Source organism: Neofelis nebulosa, chromosome 6 (assembly GCF_028018385.1).
Source record: "Neofelis nebulosa isolate mNeoNeb1 chromosome 6, mNeoNeb1.pri, whole genome shotgun sequence".
Classification (NCBI taxonomy): domain Eukaryota; kingdom Metazoa; phylum Chordata; class Mammalia; order Carnivora; family Felidae; genus Neofelis; species Neofelis nebulosa.
Genome location: NC_080787.1, coordinates 28,815,270 through 28,832,126, shown reverse-complemented (window position 1 = coordinate 28,832,126; position 16,857 = coordinate 28,815,270). Strand labels below are relative to the sequence as shown.

Below are 16,857 nucleotides of genomic sequence, written 5' to 3'. Positions count from 1 at the left end.
GAACATAGTTTAAAACTATAACCATGGAAACTATCCATTATGGATTTTCCAGAATAATTCCATTAAAAATCTCCTTTTCTGTTGTTACTGTAAGACAGGTGTTGAGCTGAAGTCCACAGAACTCACATAGACCTTTTTCATAAGCAAAACACCCACCCCAAATATCAGTCTTAGAGGAATACTAAACCACAGAGCTCACCCCACTTCTCCCCTGCCAGGAGCCACTGTGGGCCCTGGAGCAATGGTAGGCAAAATTTAGCTTAAGCAAGCGACCTGTGTCCCCACCCCGTCCTCTACTTAAAAATAAAACTTCTTTGAAATCTGTCAGTGTTACAGCAATCGCCCTAAGTATTTCCTCTAGAAGGAAAGGGCAGGGGACGATCTCAAGTCTGGGGCAGTGAGCAGATGAACAGGATCCTACCTACACACAAACAAAGCCATCGGTCAATCCATGTGCCCCATGAACTTCTGATCAAACATCTTTGTTTTTTCATGCCAGACATCACTGCTAGCAAACCTTTAGAGAAAGTGCACATGTAGATCACAGGAAATGCTCTTTTTCGAGGAGCTTCCTGCTTTCTTGGGCTTCTTGGAGGTCACTGCTGCTTCTGTCTCACAAGCTTCAGGAATTCAAAGCACATAAGTAGTCCAGAAATCAAATTTTCAAGGTAGGATGAGGGGTCCAGGCAAGTGCAATTAGTTGGGATATTCAAAGCCTTTTCCTTTGGTCATCTTTGAAAAAGTCTATTTCTATATGCCATCACCTCAGGCATCAGTGAGCCAGGTTTGATGGCACCTGCAGGGCCATCCTCTCGCAGCCCCAGGCCCAGGCCTCAGCAGCACCTGCAGATAGCCCTGTGTATCTCGCTGCCAATGCCCCCTCCCCCACAAGCAGTGCAGGCCTGTGGCCACCCCAGCCAGGACCGAGCCACATCTGGGTCATGGAGAGCAGAGAGGAGGGGCCAGACATTCACTACATGGCTTTATAACCACCCTGAGAGGAAGATATTGGTATTCTCATCTCACAGATGAGGAAACTGAGGCTCAAGGAGGTGAGTCAGGTTGCCCGAACTCACACAGCTTGTGGTAGCAGTAGAAGGACGCAAACTACATCCTAGGTGAGGTTTTCTAGTGGCTGCTCTGCCGAAGGATCTCATTAGCACTTAAAGATTAGTTACATGAGGCAAAAAAGGGATTAGATGTGCCCCATCCCCACTTATACCCCATGTCCTCAACTGGGACTCAAATGAGTAACCAGCGTTCCTTCTGCTTACCACAGGGCAAAACCCAGGCACTGGTCCCCACACCCTTCTCAGTGGGCTAAGTCACATTTTCTTGAATGCTAAGTCCTACTATGCTGTCTCAGCCTCATCCAGAAACTCAGGCTCTCTGCAGCTTTACAGGCATCCCAAGTGGCTGTCACGTGGAAAGTCCATCACTGGGTTCCAGCGAGGTCAAGGCCACTGAGGGTGGAGAGAAGCTGGGAGGCCTTCTGGGGTGGGAAGTTGCAACCACTGAAATCCCCACCCTTTTGGCCAAAGGTATTTTCTGGTACCGGGGTTTTCAACCCAAAATTTGAATCCTTGGTTCAATATGACAAAGTAATTGACAGCACCCCCATCTTGGTTTTATGCTTCTCACTCTGGTTCTTCCCAGAATGCATCTTCCACAAGATCCTAGTGTTTAGGTCACAAGTCAGGCTCTGTCCAGGTCCCCTGGCCCTGGTGCTCAGCCAGAGCCTGTAGTTCTCAACCTAGGATCCACAGATATGTTTTAGGGATAACCATGAATATTCTATAGTTTTATGTAAAACTGTGTGGGCACGTGTGTGTGTGTGTGTGTGTGTGTGTGTGTGTGTGTGTGAGAGAGAGAGAGAGAGAGAGAGAGACAGAGAGAGAGAGAGAGACAGAGAGAGAGACAGAGAGAGAGAGAGAGAGAGAGACAGACAGAGACAGAGAGATGCATTTTTTCCAGGGGAAGGACCCATTGTTTTCATCAAATTCTTGAAGGGGTCTCTGACCCAAAAAAAGATTCAGAAGACTAAGAAGTATTGCTTTAAAAGGAGCTTTCGTTTCTGTCAAATTGGCCAAATTTCAACATAAAGTGGGTCAGAGAGATTAAAAGCTGAAAAAAGTCAAGGATGGGCAATTCAATCTGTAAGATTTCAGGGAAATTAAAACAAACCCTCTGATGCTATGCAGAAAGGATCCCCACAGAATGGGGGCTCACCAGCTGTGAAGGGGCAGGGGCACAAGAATAGGAATCAGGGAAGGAGAGCAAGAACCAGCAGAAATGAAAAACGGAAAAGGGAGTTCCACACGGGGCTTGCTACCAACCAATTCCAGTTGCCAAGATGTATGCTGCTCATAAGGTGGGCTCTATGGGCAGCCTGTCGAGGCTGCACACCAGTTCCTATTTTTACCTCAACGTACTGAAAAAAATGTGAATGCAGCACAGAGGTCCTGGCATCCCCTCTGGGACCAACCTGCTGACACGTCAGAACTGCTCAGAGTGATGAGCTAATTAAAATTCTGTGGTCTTTTCCAGAGATGGCTCTATTTTTAACCTCATTCTGACTGTCACTTAACGTGTAAGGTTTACTTTTTTTTTTCAGGAAAATACATTTTTTCCTTCTTAATATTCCCATGAATAATTTAGCACAGCTGATAATTCCTCCAGACCCCTTCAAGCATCTCTTCACAAGACAGATAGGGACACTCCAGGCAGAAGGGAACTAATGAAAGCAGGGGAATCCTGTGTCCCACCCTTTGGGGTCCCTAATTAAAAACACAAGGACAAAAAAAAATTATGACAAGCAAGGACTATAGTCACAACTCCCTATAATTTTCCTCTAACCCTATGCTCGAGGCAATTTCCACCTCACAAATGCTTTTCAAAAGTTGACGTGTAATTTGCTTATTAAAAATAATGGTGTAGGGGAGCATGGGTGGCTTAGTCTGTTCAGCATCCAACTCTTGATTTTTGCTCAGGTCATGATCTCACAGTTCTGAGTTCAAGCCCCGCACTGGGCTCTGCACTGACAGCACAGAACCTGTTTGGGATTCTTCCTCTCCCGCTCTCTCTGTCCCTCCCCTGCTGGTATGCATGCATGTGCTCTCTCTCTCAAAATAAATAAATACACATTAAAAAAAAAAAAGAAATAATGGTGTAAACATAGGTTTAGATTCTCAAGTAGAAGCACTTTTTTTAGAGGCCCTAGCCTCATCCACACAAGCATTTTAACCCAAAGACTGCTGAGATGCATCAGTCTTAAAACATGTCTATGTTGAAACAATCAATACTTCTTCAATATTAGAAGTGGTTTCCCTTCCATATAGATACTTTTTCTTCCTTCCTTTTCTTTCTTCCTTTCTTTCTCTTTTCTCTCTCCCTCCCTCCCTTTCTCTTTCTTCCTCTTCCTTCCTTCCCTTCTCTTTCTTTCTCTCCTCCCTCCCTCCCTATCTTTCTTTCTTTTTCTTTCTTTCTTTCTTTCTTTCTTTCTTTCTTTCTTTCTTTCTTTCTTTCTTTCTTTCTTTCTTTCTTTCTTTCTTTCTTTCCTTCCTTCCTTCCTTCCTTCCTTCCTTCCTTCCTTCCTCCCTCCCTCCCTCCCTCCCTCCCTCCCTCCCCCTCTCTTTTCTTCCTCTCCCTTCCTCCCCTCCCCTCCCCTCTCCTCTCCTTTCCTTTCCTTTCCTCCATGCCCAGCATGGAGCCCAACATGGGGTTTGAACTCACAATCCTGAGATCAAGACCCGAGATCAAGAGTCAGATGCTTAACTGACTGAGCCACCCAGGTGCCCCCATAGAGGTACATTTACATATTCAAGAGAAAAAAAAACTCACTACATTATAACCACAACTAATATTTGTTGTGCATCACACTTTTAAGAGAATGAGGCAAATTATATGAAAATAGATCCAATTTTATGAGGATGACCATTAGAGAATGGATTACAGTGTCCTGAACTTCACTTTACGGAACACACACTTCTATTTTAAAAAATCCCTTGGTTGGAGCTTTTTTCTCCTAAACTTATTTTTCCACTGATTTTCTGTATAAAACTGAAGGTGATTAGCCACATGTAGGAATGCAAAGAAGTATTTTTAAAATTGTTTTTTGGTGGGGGGAATGACTTAAAAAGGGAAATTATTTGGTAAAATAATTTAAATGCTTAAAACTAGTTTTCAAGAATCTTGAATTGGTCCTTGAGGAACTTCAGGTCTTCCCAGGGGGCTGGGGGAGGGGGCAGTGTCCATGCAAACTTCCAAGGGCAGGTGGCCCCAGCTCTTGGTTCTGACTTTGCATGAGGCTTTCTCCACCAGGGTGTAATGAATGGAGCTCTCTCCTGAGGGACCCCTGAGCTCCAGAGCAAGCAGTCTCCAGGTGGGTGGGGAGAGAGGGCTATAACTGCAGAGCTGGCTGGGGCACTGGCCAGCTATGCTGGTCTAAGTCTGCTCTAGCTGCCAGCACATGAAGCCCCCAGGTTGTTCCTGTGCCACTTACTTCCTGCAGTCAGACAGAGTGGAGCTCCTCATTCACCTCAGCACCCATCGCCTGATTGTGGATCCATGTGCCCCACAGCTGGCTCAAACTCCAAGTTGAGCAAGCCCTACAATGACCTTGCGTGTGTCTATGCTTGCCTACGTTGTAAACATTTAATGAGGAGGAAACATTGATCCTGGTTTAGTTTCAATAATTTGATTGATCTCTTGAAACTAACAGGGACTTCAAAGCCAGGACTTCATGGATTCATTTCTTCACACACCTGCTGAAGGGTCTTCTGACAGCTGAACCCCCTGCCATCTGCACTTGGCCCTGTGGCAGCTGTATGGCACACCTTCTGAGGGCTGATGAGCAGGGAACTGTAAGTGCTCGGTTTTCTGAAAACATCTCCTACCTGAGACTTATTTACCCATTCAGCTGCTCCTAGAATGTGGCCTTGTCCTTAGGGAATTATTTTATTTTATTTATTCTCTAAGAGATACTGCAAAACAAATGTGAACATGTGAAAAAGTGTCTTAGAGAGTTTCTGTAACTGGTTTTCCTCTCCTTGAGCTTATAGGCATTTTATTTTGATGTTTATCTGGTGCCATGGTAACCAGCATGACTTGAGATTTACTTCCTAGACTTAGGACTGATTACAGAAATTCAATTCAGCAAGCACTTACTGAGTGCTTACTGAGGCTGGAAGATAAAATCATGAACAAGAAACTCTCTTTCCTCAAAAGGACACCCGTCAGAGTGCAAAGAGGAGTTGGCAAAATTTTCCCCTTAAAAAACCAAATGGCAAATATTTTAGGTGTCATGGGGCCATGTGGTTTCTGTTGCACTCACCTCTGCCACTGTCGTGCAAAGGCCATCACAAACTAGATGTAAATGTATGAACAGGGCTGGGTTCCAATAAAACTTTATTGAATATACACTGAAACTTGAATTTCTTATAATCTCTATGTGTCACAAAACATGAATCTTCTTCTGATGTTTACAATTAAAAAAAAAATCTAAACACCACTCATTGCTCACAGACCACATTAAAAAAGCAGCTGGCCAGGGGCGCCTGGGTGGCTCAGTCGGTTAAGCATCCAACTTTAGCTCAGGCCATGATCTCACGGTTTGTGGGTTCGAGCCCCGCGTCAGGCTCTGTGCTGACAGCTCAGAGCCTGGAGCCTGCTTCAGATTCTCTGTCTCCCTCTCTCTCTGTTCCTCCCCCACTCGTACTCTCTCTCTGTCTCTCTCTCAAAAATAAACATTAAAAATAAAAAATTTTTAGAAAGGCTGCCCAGGTCTGATCGTGGACTGTAGCTTGCAGACTCCAGATGTGCACTTTGCCAGCTCTGTGGGAGAAGCTAAGCCACCAGGACTTCCTGAACCTCACTTGGCTCATCTGTCAAGTGGGGATAGGAATCTTTGTCTTGTGAGTTCTAAAGCTCCTATACCTAAACAGGAAAAAGAGCTGTTCTCCTTCCTGGAGGAGTACTCTGTTTGATGATGACAATGAACTTGATAATGGCAATGACAACGACCTTGATAATGGCAATGACAACTAACTATCCTGCACATTTGTTCCCTATGAGGCATTGTGTTAAGTGCTATAAACTTCTACAGTATTTCATCTAATCTATGGTGCTATTGATTTTAGGGTGTACCATTACTGAATGTACCACTAAAAAGAAAAAGCTGCCAGTTAACCTCTGACACAGCATTGATTGTAAGATGCGTTCTGATTTCACAAATGCTGAAATGTGTGTGTGTGCGCGGGGGGGGGGGGGGGGGGGGAGGACGCATTTTAGAACCAATAAAAACAGTATCTCTGTTAAGCCAAAAACAATCCTGTAGGATAGGTATTACCTATCATCCCTATTATCATCCCTAAGTTTACAGATGAGGAAACTGAGGGACAGTTTCGGTCTGTGCTCAAAAACCTAGAAGTATCAGTGCTTCGTAAAACAGGCAGGTTAACCTGGTCTAGAGTTGAAGCTGTGCCTTAAGGGCATGAACACTTGGAAGCCGAAACAGCTGGAACTTCGGGAACACAATCCACTTCGAGGAGTCTTGGCACAAGTGAACTTTTTCTTCAGGGAGAGGACACACCTCACGCCAATCACGTCCCTCTGGTATTTCAAAGTAGGGCGCTAGTGCAGCAAGAGGTAACGGGAAACAGGAATTCTTAAGTTTTTTTTTAAGTTTATTTATTTATTTTGAGAAACAGAGAGAGAGAGAGAGAGAGAGAGAGAGAGAGAGAGGGAAAGTCAGAGAGAGGGAGAGAGAGAATCCCAAGCAGGCTCTGCACTTATCAGCATGGAGCCTGAAGAGGGACTCAAACTCACAAACCGGGAGATCATAACCTGAGCTGAAATCAAGAGTCAGATGCTTAACTGACTGAGCCACCCAGGCACCCTTGGAAAATAGGAATTCTAAAATACAGAGTAACAATGGCAAGGCGCACTAACATTTAAGCTTGCAGATTCCTTGTAACAGCTATACTGGGCATCCTGTCCAGATCATGGGCAGAGCAGGGCAGAGAAGACCAGGGAGAGGTTTCTTATCCTTGAGATGTATTTTCTTGTGGGGAAGGAATGTTTGGGGGTGGAGTCCAAAGCCAGAGACCAGCCGGCAGCTCTGGTGCCTGTGGAATCATGCTCCCCTGGGTCTCTGCACAGGGGGCTCAGGACACGTTCTGGCCTCCCGGCTTAGTCTCCATGTCAGCCACTGAGAGCAGGAAGCACAGTGCAGGTGTTAGGTACAAGCCTGTGAGCGCAGAAATTACGGAAGAATCTGGGCCAAAATTCTCTTTCAAATTTAGAATTGTTTCTCCTCTCAAAAGTTTAGCCTCAAATCTCTTTCTCTCCATTATTAATTCATCACCAAATATTAATAAAGTGCTTAAAATATGCTCAGTGGGATGAGATTTCTCTTTTTCCTGTAAAATTCCAATTAGTCAAAAGCTTGCTCAACACGTAGCTTCGGTCTGAGTTGTTGTGCTCAGAGGCGTCAACACAGCAGACCCGAGAATGCCATCCTCAGAAGGGCCTGCTTGCATGGCTGGCCCTCGGCGGGCATCTGGGAACTTGGACTTCAGGAATCCTACCATTCCTTAGCTGATGAGTATCTCACACTGTGCCCATACTGTTTGTACAGACAATGTGGTTCATGTTGAGCACCTGCATTCCTTCTGAGAGTCTGGAGTTTGGTACATGCTCAGCAGAAGGTGCCTGTGTGAACAGCCTCTGGGAAAAACCTTGGGTGCTGGGTCTCTAAGGAGCTTCCCCGGTAGACAACATTTATGTTGTCACAATTGTCACATGTTGTCACAATTCACTGCTGGAGCAGCGAAGCACATCCCATGTGACCCCACCCGGAGGAGACTCTCGAAGGCTGCTTTCCTCTGCACTTTGTCCCATGTGTTTTTTCCCTTTGCTAATTTTTCTCTGTATCCTTTTGCTATAAGCCAAACTAGATGCTGAGATGCTGAGTCCTGTGAGACCTAGTGACTCCCCCGTTGATCCTGGGGGTGCTCCTGGGGACTCTTGACACAACCACCCTCAACCAATTCACTTCAGAACACTGTCCTTCTGTGCTGTGCCAGGCATAGGAAGTTGGGGGGGGGGGTGCAGAGAGAGAGCCCACTTACTCTGCTGGTCCTGAAGCAGAGTACATGGGAAACCAGGTATCAGATGACCTACTATTCTATTCAAATGTTGACCAAGCACCCATCACATGCTCAGGGAGATATTAACCTTGTCATTTCTGTCCTTGAAATTTGCAGTCACGTGTAAGAGATGATGATGGGGAGGACCATGAGGACCAAGGTGATGGCAGGTGGAGATGATAATGGCTAACACTCACCTGGTGCTTACCGCGTGTTTGACACTCTCCTGCGCACTTCCAGTGTTAACTCATTTGATTCTCCCAGCGGCCCCGGGAGGTGGGCACAGTTATTATCTCCATTCTTCCAGAGGAGGAAGCTAAGCTCATAAAGGAGACGTACTGCCCCAGGTCACATAATACACACCTGCCTCGTTATTGCCAACTCCTCCTCTGGCTTCAGAATCTGAGTCCTTAACTACGATGCTGCATCATCTCCCTCTCTGGACCCAGAGGTGAATCTGAACTAGTGTAAACAGGCTCAATTTTACTACATCTTTAACAACCACAGTTCTTATTACATTCCACCCAGCATTAACATCATTTATATGCATGTTTTAATGCCTGTGCTAGCCTCTGAGCTGTGGGGCCAAGCTCACATGCAGCACACCTCTGGGTCTCCTGTATGGCACCGCACTTTGCAGATGATAAGCATTTAGGCACAGATGGATGGAAGAGAACCACCGTTCAGGAGGAGGAAGTCAGCGTGGTCTGAAACTGTAATGATAGGTCTCAGGGAACACTGAGGGGGATCTCAAAGGTAAGTTCTGAATAGTCAGAAGGGGAAACACACAATCCATGTGGCAGTAACAGTATGAGCAAAGAGGTAGACCCTGCAATGACCAGCATATATGGTGAGAGCACCAAGAGAAGACTGGCTGGAATACAGGTGTGCCTGGGTAAAACTGGGTGAAACCAAACCATGGCAACCCTTAAATGAACAGAGTTTCAAACCGATGGGCAGCCCGTGAGGAAGAGAGTGATGGTGTTCCAAGGGATGATTTGGTAAGATTTATCTGGGGGCAGACAGATGGATGGCTTGATGGGCCAGAGCCCCGCAGCAGGGTGAGGAGGTTAGAGGCTGCTGGACGAAGTGATGCCACCCAGCACGAGGTGTGGCCAGAGCCCCAGACCCACTGTGAGGCCAGTGCCAGGTCTGCTGTGAAGGCAATCAGGGTCCAGGACAATGCAACCAGCTGACGCGTGGTCCCTGAACATCTCAGTCATTCTTCCCCGCTCTCACCCTTCAGGATTCCAACAAATTCAGGATGGAATTAGGATGGGAGCTGTGTTCTTAAAGAACCATTTCTAAAGAGAGAATGGATGGATCTGGTATCTAATGACAGTAGCAGGAGTGTTAAAGGCAGGCAACTGAGTGAGTCATGGTGATACTAACAGGACAGGAGTAAGGAAGTCCAGAAAGAAAATACGGACATTGTCTATTTCACACACAAACAATGTGTTTACAGGAACAATCTTAAGAGCTATAAGAAGTGAGCCTTTAAATGACAATAAGCTACAAGAAAAAAAAAAGCAGAAAAAAATTAAAAGCAAGCCCAACAAGAAATGAATGAGTGGATAGTTGCTTTATCTACCGCTATTCATCATTTAAAGTTTCCAGTATGCCCAGCTTCAAAACAAACCACCCCCTGTCACAATATTGCTTATACAACTACAGTTGAGTCAGATTAATTCTCATGATTATATCTGAGCACACTCTGTGTTTTGAAATAGAATATCAGCTCCTGACCCTCAGGAAGCTAATTGCTTTTCCACATATCCTGCACAGTTACACATCCAGCTAAACCATTTGCTCCTACTACGGTGCCCATGCATTATAGTGAACTTGATCACTGGGGAGTATCAAGGGCCAGTGGGCCAGTGCCGCGGCTGTGAGTGGGGCAAAGAGAGGAGCTCTGGGGAGAAATAGTTAAGTCCTACCGGACACCCTATTTTCAGCATTTATAACTTACTGCTCTGCTCTCTCTTTCCAGGGAGGGGAGGTAAAGCCTCTAATGTTGTATATCTGTACCGAATATACAAGGCTGATGTTAAATACGACAGGCTAAGCAGTTCTGCAAAATGGCCCCCTTCCAGTTAATTATCTTGCCTTGTACACATATACTAGGTCACTACTGGCAAACACCAATTTCTAGTTTAATGGGGCAGAAAGAAGAGATCCAGATATAAATGTCTATCAACTGTCTCTATTCTGATTAAAACATTCCCCTTAGAGGAAATCACATGTCTCTACTGTTTACTTGAATTTGCCTTTCAAGTACTTGGCAAACTAGGAATTTTAATACTAGCAACAAATTCATTTGGTGCTGTGTATATTTCCATTCCATTTCTAGCAGGCACTAGGAAGCCTTTTCTATATCTCATCTTTGAATGCTTTATGGCCATAGATATTTCTCTGGAAAAACACATTGCATTTGGGGTAATAAAGATCCTGCAGATTTCATTAAACAACTGTGCCAGTAAGAACACAGCAATAAACACTAATGCTGGCTTCAGAAGACAAACATTTATTGTGCAATCATTTCAGGGTGGCACCCACTAGTGGGAAGCCAGACCAAAGGATGGACACCCAGCCTCTTCCTCCTCCCTCTTCATTTCATGGTCTGATTTGAGCAATTCATGTGAGCCTTGGCCAAACAAGGCCAACACAAAATCATGGTGCAAAGCGAATGCTCCCCTAGCTCTCCTTGCAAGCCGGCCTTTCCGGGCTAGGTGTGAGCCCCTATCAACCCTGCCCCCTTCCACTGCCCCTGTGCTCATACCCTGCAGCTGGCATCTGACCCTGTCACCTCGTGCCTTTCATTCTAGAATGTGCCTTCTTCTCCCTGCCACGAAACACCTCTGCTTCCAGCCTTTGTTCCCACAGGAAGGCTTTCTCAGCTCTCAGTGCTCATGTCCTTCTTCTCTACTCCTGAATTTCCAGTGACTTTTAACGCCCCCTGCATCAATCCTTAATTCACGCACTGCTATTACAAATACTTTATGATCCGTTAAATACAGGTCAGTGTATTTGGGTGTAGTTCACTGTACAAACACTGTGTGGGGTCAGTTGGACAAAGCCCAGTGGGACACACATTTACCCTGTAAGCTGGCTGGAGAGGAACACTGATTATATAAAAATTATAGTCAAGTGGGGCAGGGGCTCAGAGACTGAGGGGGCCGCACCCTGGCTTGGGGTGTGGGGGGTGGAGGATCTCTGTAGAAAAAGGGCATTTTGTGCCCACTTGGGCAGCACATGTACGAACACTGGAATGATACAGGGAAGACTAGCATGGCCCTTGCACAAGATGACAGACAAATTCATGAAGCATTCCGGATTTTAAAAGAGAAAAAAAAGGGGCCTTTTGACTTGGCTCAATGAGACATTGGTAGAATTTGGAACTGCAAATGGTGGATGGAGGGGGAAGGTATTCCAAGTACAAATGAAGGCATGGAGAAGGGGTTAGGAGCAGAGTGAAGGGGGAGGGGTGGGTCCACAGGAATGAGAGCCCCGGGAAGGGGATCAAAGACCCCTCCTGAAGTTCAGATGGCACCTCCTCCAGGGGGGCCTCCACACTCCTGGCCAGGGCAGTTGCCCCATGGGAAGGAGGTGGTGATATCTCACATCTAGGGTCTTATCTCTTCCATAGAATGCACATTCCGAGAACATATCAAGTCTCCCCCATGGCTTGGTGGCCACTCCAAGGTCAAAAGGACATACACAGTCTGCTGGCTGAGGACAATGCTGTTAGGCAGCTCCTATGAGCGGTTCTACTACCAACCAGGATGCACATATCAGAGATGGGTGACATCGCTATGCCATCTGTTTATCAGGAAAGTAACGAGGGGACACACTTAACACATTTGTAACTAATTCCTGCATGTTCTCAACTCTCTATAATATTTAGCACTGCTGACACTCCGGACAGCCCCTCCAGGTGGGCCTGCATTAGTCAGATGGGTGCACTGGAAGGTCAGAGGTCACCATGGCCATTGTGGTCAACAGGTCAACATGGTCATCAGGTGAGCACAAGGGGAATCTGGGTGGTTCTCCCAGGAATTAAAAGCCCATGTGTCAGCAAGACTTGAAGGGCACTGAAACAAAACTTTTTACAAAGTGGCCATTGCCATCATTACTACTCAGGCAATGGACCTCCATTTTTCATGTGAAGGCATCATTCCCTTTACTTTCTGTACATTCCCTGACAACTCCGCTCTCCTTCCAGTATCTGAGGGGCATCTGACGGTTATTCATAGGTTTCCGTTCTGACTCTGGTTTAGACACTGTCTGGACATAGGTACATCTCTTAACCTCCCGTAGCATCAGATTTTCCCAGGAGGGAGGAGCTGGACTGCAGTCTGGGCCCAACGCTACAGCTCCAGCAAGGCCTGTCTTTATAGGACAGCCTGGTCTGGGCCTCCCTCCCAGCCTGCCCCTGTCTGCATTGTTTTCTCCATGATGTAAGCCTGAGTCCTTAACAAGCTCCCTGGAGATTCTCTCCTCTACCTGGCCTACCTCTGAGACAAGCTCCACTCTAATGCTGAGTATAGACAAGAGAGCAGAGCAAAGGGGCTTTAGAGACTTCTCCCCAACAGGTGCTTTCTTCTTGGCAAATGTCTTATAACCTACTAAACTAGAAGCTCTCTGAGGGAAAGTCCCACTTTTTTTTTTTATAAGATTTTTTTTTTTCAACGTTTTTTATTTATTTTTGGGACAGAGAGAGACAGAGCATGAACGGGGGAGGGGCAGAGAGAGAGGGAGACACAGAATCGGAAACAGGCTCCAGGCTCCGAGCCATCAGCCCAGAGCCTGACGCGGGGCTCGAACTCACAGACCGCGAGATCGCGACCTGGCTGAAGTCAGACGCTTAACCGACTGCGCCACCCAGGCGCCCCCCCCACTTTTTTTTTTTAAACATTTACTTTTTTATTTTTGAGAAGGAGAGAGTCTGAGCACAAGTGGGGGAGGGGCAGAGAGACAGGGAGACACAGAACCCAAAGCAGGCTCCAGGCTCTGAGCTGTCAGCACAGAGCCCAACACAGGGCTCGAACCCAGGAACCGCAAGATCATAACCTGAGCTGATGTCAGATGTTCAACCGACTGAGCCACCCAGGTGCCCCAGAAAGGCCCACTTTTTAATGATAATCTATAAACCTTAAAGATCATCAAAGGCTCCCTGAGAAAGTTCAGGGTTCTCCTTGTGCTTCTCCTTTTCAAGGATGAAATTTTCATCCCAGGCTATGGGACGCTGTCAGTGAACTAAAGGGCACCGTGTGGCAAACTCAAGGCATCACACTTACAGCGCACAGGGAGGGAGAGGGGAGGATGGACAGCATTTCTACTTGGTTTTGGAAACTTTAGCTTATGTGAAAGAGAAAGGCAAACATACCTTGTGGGGATTGGAACGCTGCCATCTTTCCTTTCCCTCAATATTAAATTTCCCCCACGCATTCTACCCCTGTTCCCTCTCACCTTGAACACAAGTTGAAAACCTAAGCCTCTGGAGTACGTGCTTGAGGCAGAAACTTAGGCAGTTCAAACTGAAGTCATGCAGCTGGGTGGGCTCAGATTACTGAGCACTACTCCAGTCTCCCTAAGTTCCCAGCAGAAGCGTTTCAAAGGATTCCTACAGCTGTGTTCAGTGGGGGTGATGAGTAACGTGCAGACATTTTCCCCAGTGTCGGGGATCTTACAACAGGACCAATTTAAATCTTTGGGTGTAGGAGGACAAGGGAGAGGGAGAGAGAGAATGCCAGTGTGTGAGTGAGAGAAAGAGAAAAATATGAAGAACATGATGAGGGATAAGGGGGAGAGAAGGTGAAAGACATAGAAATCCTAAATGGTAGCTGTTCAAGACATGATGAATGGAAAACAGGTTCTGGGCTGGAATAGTGCTTGTATAGGGACAATACACTAACTCTACAGGGCTAGTGAGGTGAATGGTTTGCCCAAACTTGACAATTTAAGCAGGTTTTTAAAATATTTAGGTGGAAGTTGCAAATGAACAGAAATCAGTTCAGGCCAATAGGAATGATGTTGTTGAACACCACACCTACACTGACCTATCCTGTAACGTCTGACATAGTTGGGTAAGATGTTAGTAGAAGGTCTTCCTATAAAGAGTGATTTCAAACCACAATAAGGAATTGATAGGAAGAATATCAAGGGAGTAACTTGCATGTATCAGTTAACAGTATTTATAAACATCTGAGTCCCCTAACAATGGCCTGCCAAGGAAATAAACATTTCTTGACAGTATCAGGAAGCCAGCCATTTTGGGATATTTATCAATATGTTACAAGGTCTTATGGAACTGGACTCTATTTTTGGAACTTATTTACTCTCTAAAAAACTCTATATACCCAAGGTCAACACTAACATTTCTTTCATGCTTAACTCTTATCAAGTAATAGTAATAAAAAATTGTATAAAAAAGCTGTTTGCAAGAAAACTGCAGTATGTTTATATATTAGTCATGAACTATGTCATGCTACAGTAATAAACAACTCTTAACAATTTTAGAGGCTTAAAATACCATAAATTTATTTCTTGCTCACACTACATTCCCATTGAGGGTTGGCAGCGGGTGGGGCGGGGGGGGTCTGGCTCTGCTCATCACTGTCACTTGGGATGCAGGTTCAAAGATCAGACTCCATCTTGAATGTTGTTGGTTGAAATGCTAGAGGCCTAGAGGGTGTCTCACGGGTAATTAAATGCTCCAGACCAGAAGGGACATGTCAATTCTGCTCACAGCTCATTGGCCAGAACTAGACACATAGACCTGCCCAATCTCAAGGGAAATACTGGCAAAAGGCACCAGTGACATCTATACTTTGTTATGTGCAGTTAATTCTTTAAAAATGTTCCAAATACATATCATATGTGAAGACACTGACGTGATTTCCTGGCTGCTTTGTGTCCTTAGAGAAATGGCTGACATCTCTAGATCACTTTCTACGTCTCCTTCATCAGAGCCCTAGAACCATCCCTGGGACTAACTGAAGTCCCTTGCCATGTTATGTTTATAGAGCATTGAGGCACAACATCTTGGGGAGGTGGGAGACAGGATTCCCGGCTTAGCAATGCCTGCCTGGCCAATGACCACAGCACCTGTATCACAGTGTAGCTTTGGCTCTTTTCAATTTGCCATAGGTGGGTATAATCAACTACAGGAGAGCCGCATGGGCTGACCAAGTCACCTCAGTGGTGAGGGATTTCAGGAGCATTCCCCAATCACAACTGGCTATTGCTATAGCCAGACTTAAAGCCTCAGTACCAATACCATGATAAGCAGTGCCCTGGTGAAGGGTGGGGACTCTCCAGCCAGACATATGTGTAACAATCCTGTTTCCACCATTTACTAGCCAAGTGACCTGCCTTCTCTGGTGCTTTATTCACCATCTATGAAGGGGGCCAGTAACAGTACCCTCCTTGCCAGGGTCACTGTGAGGGTAAAAGGAGGACGAACGAGCTAGAACAGTGCCTGGCAGTGCATGGTACGTTCTGGCTTTTGTCATTCCTATTCTTTTGCTTATCCTCATCATCTGGACCTCTTTTCAGCCATATTGCTTTGAAACTAATTTGCTACTGCAATGAGCAAGTTGTATTTCTCACAATAATCCTGTGAAGCAGGTATAAGTATTCTCACTTAAATGATGAGAAGACCAACACTGGGCCAGGTTTCAGATCTGTTTGTCCGAGCCTGCATTCTTGCACTGCGGCGTTCTACCCATGATATGGGTTTGCCGATATCATGAAGACAAGGGGGTCCACTTTAATGTAAGGAAAATGACCCAGGACATCACATCCCTCCACTTATACTTAGAACTCTCCAAAGAAGCTGTTCTGCTCAACTCAACAAACAGAAGTCAGCATTTCCTCCATCAGGCTATATTTGGTGTGCTTGACACAGTTAAGACACCAGCTCTCAGTTGTCTGTATGCAGAGCCAGCCAGGCTCAAGCCTCAGATGTTAGAAAGGAACCAGGAAAGAAAGCGTAGGGATAAAAGATGGTAAGATGGATATCCAAACTCTTACGCAGCCTGCAACTCAAATATTATAGTAGTATTTTGATCCATGCCTTTGTAACACAGTCTTTATGTTATAAACATTCATGACAACCTTGAACATGCATGTTGGTCCTAGTCTGAAAACTGCTACTTTTCCACTTTGACTATAGCTGTATCATATTGCTTAAGGCCTGATAAGGTGCCATAAGCCCACTGTATTTGTCTTTTTCTGTGCTAGACTGGGAGGGTCCCCCTGGGAGGCACAAGATGATCAAGGCTTCCTTTCTTGACCCAGTAGCTGTACTGGTCAATAGTAATTAAATGCTCCAGACCAGAAGAAACGTGTCATTTCTACTCACTGGCCAGAACCAGACACATGGAACCAGGAAAGTACTTTATAGCAGGGGTTGGCACGCTATATAGGCTGTGGGCCAAATACGGCCCAATGCCTATTCTTGTAAATAAAGTTTTATTGGACCACCCATTTGTTTATGTATCATCTACGGCTGCTTTCACTCTACAGTAGCTGAGTTGAGTAGTCACATGAGAAGCCATATGGCTCAAAGCATAAAATACTTACCATCTGGCTAGATACATAAAAAGTTACCTGAGCCCTGGTCCAGAGTGCTAGAGCCCAGGAAGGTGCAGGGAGGAAAAGCCTCTGTCAACCAAGAATGTGGTTGTACTGATTACCATTCCCCGGA

At 45.7% G+C, this 16,857-nt stretch overlaps 1 protein-coding gene and 1 non-coding gene across 3 annotated transcripts in view; one reads left to right on the top strand and one right to left on the bottom strand.

Annotated features, from left to right (window-relative positions):
• The window catches only part of SLC22A23 (solute carrier family 22 member 23), a 184,851-nt gene that overhangs the window by 98,780 nt on the left and 69,214 nt on the right, over positions 1 to 16,857 (bottom strand). The window lies entirely within an intron of this gene.
• On the top strand, positions 11,381 to 11,486 carry LOC131515577 (U6 spliceosomal RNA). The gene has a single exon (XR_009263643.1). It is a non-coding gene; the product is annotated as a U6 spliceosomal RNA (small nuclear RNA).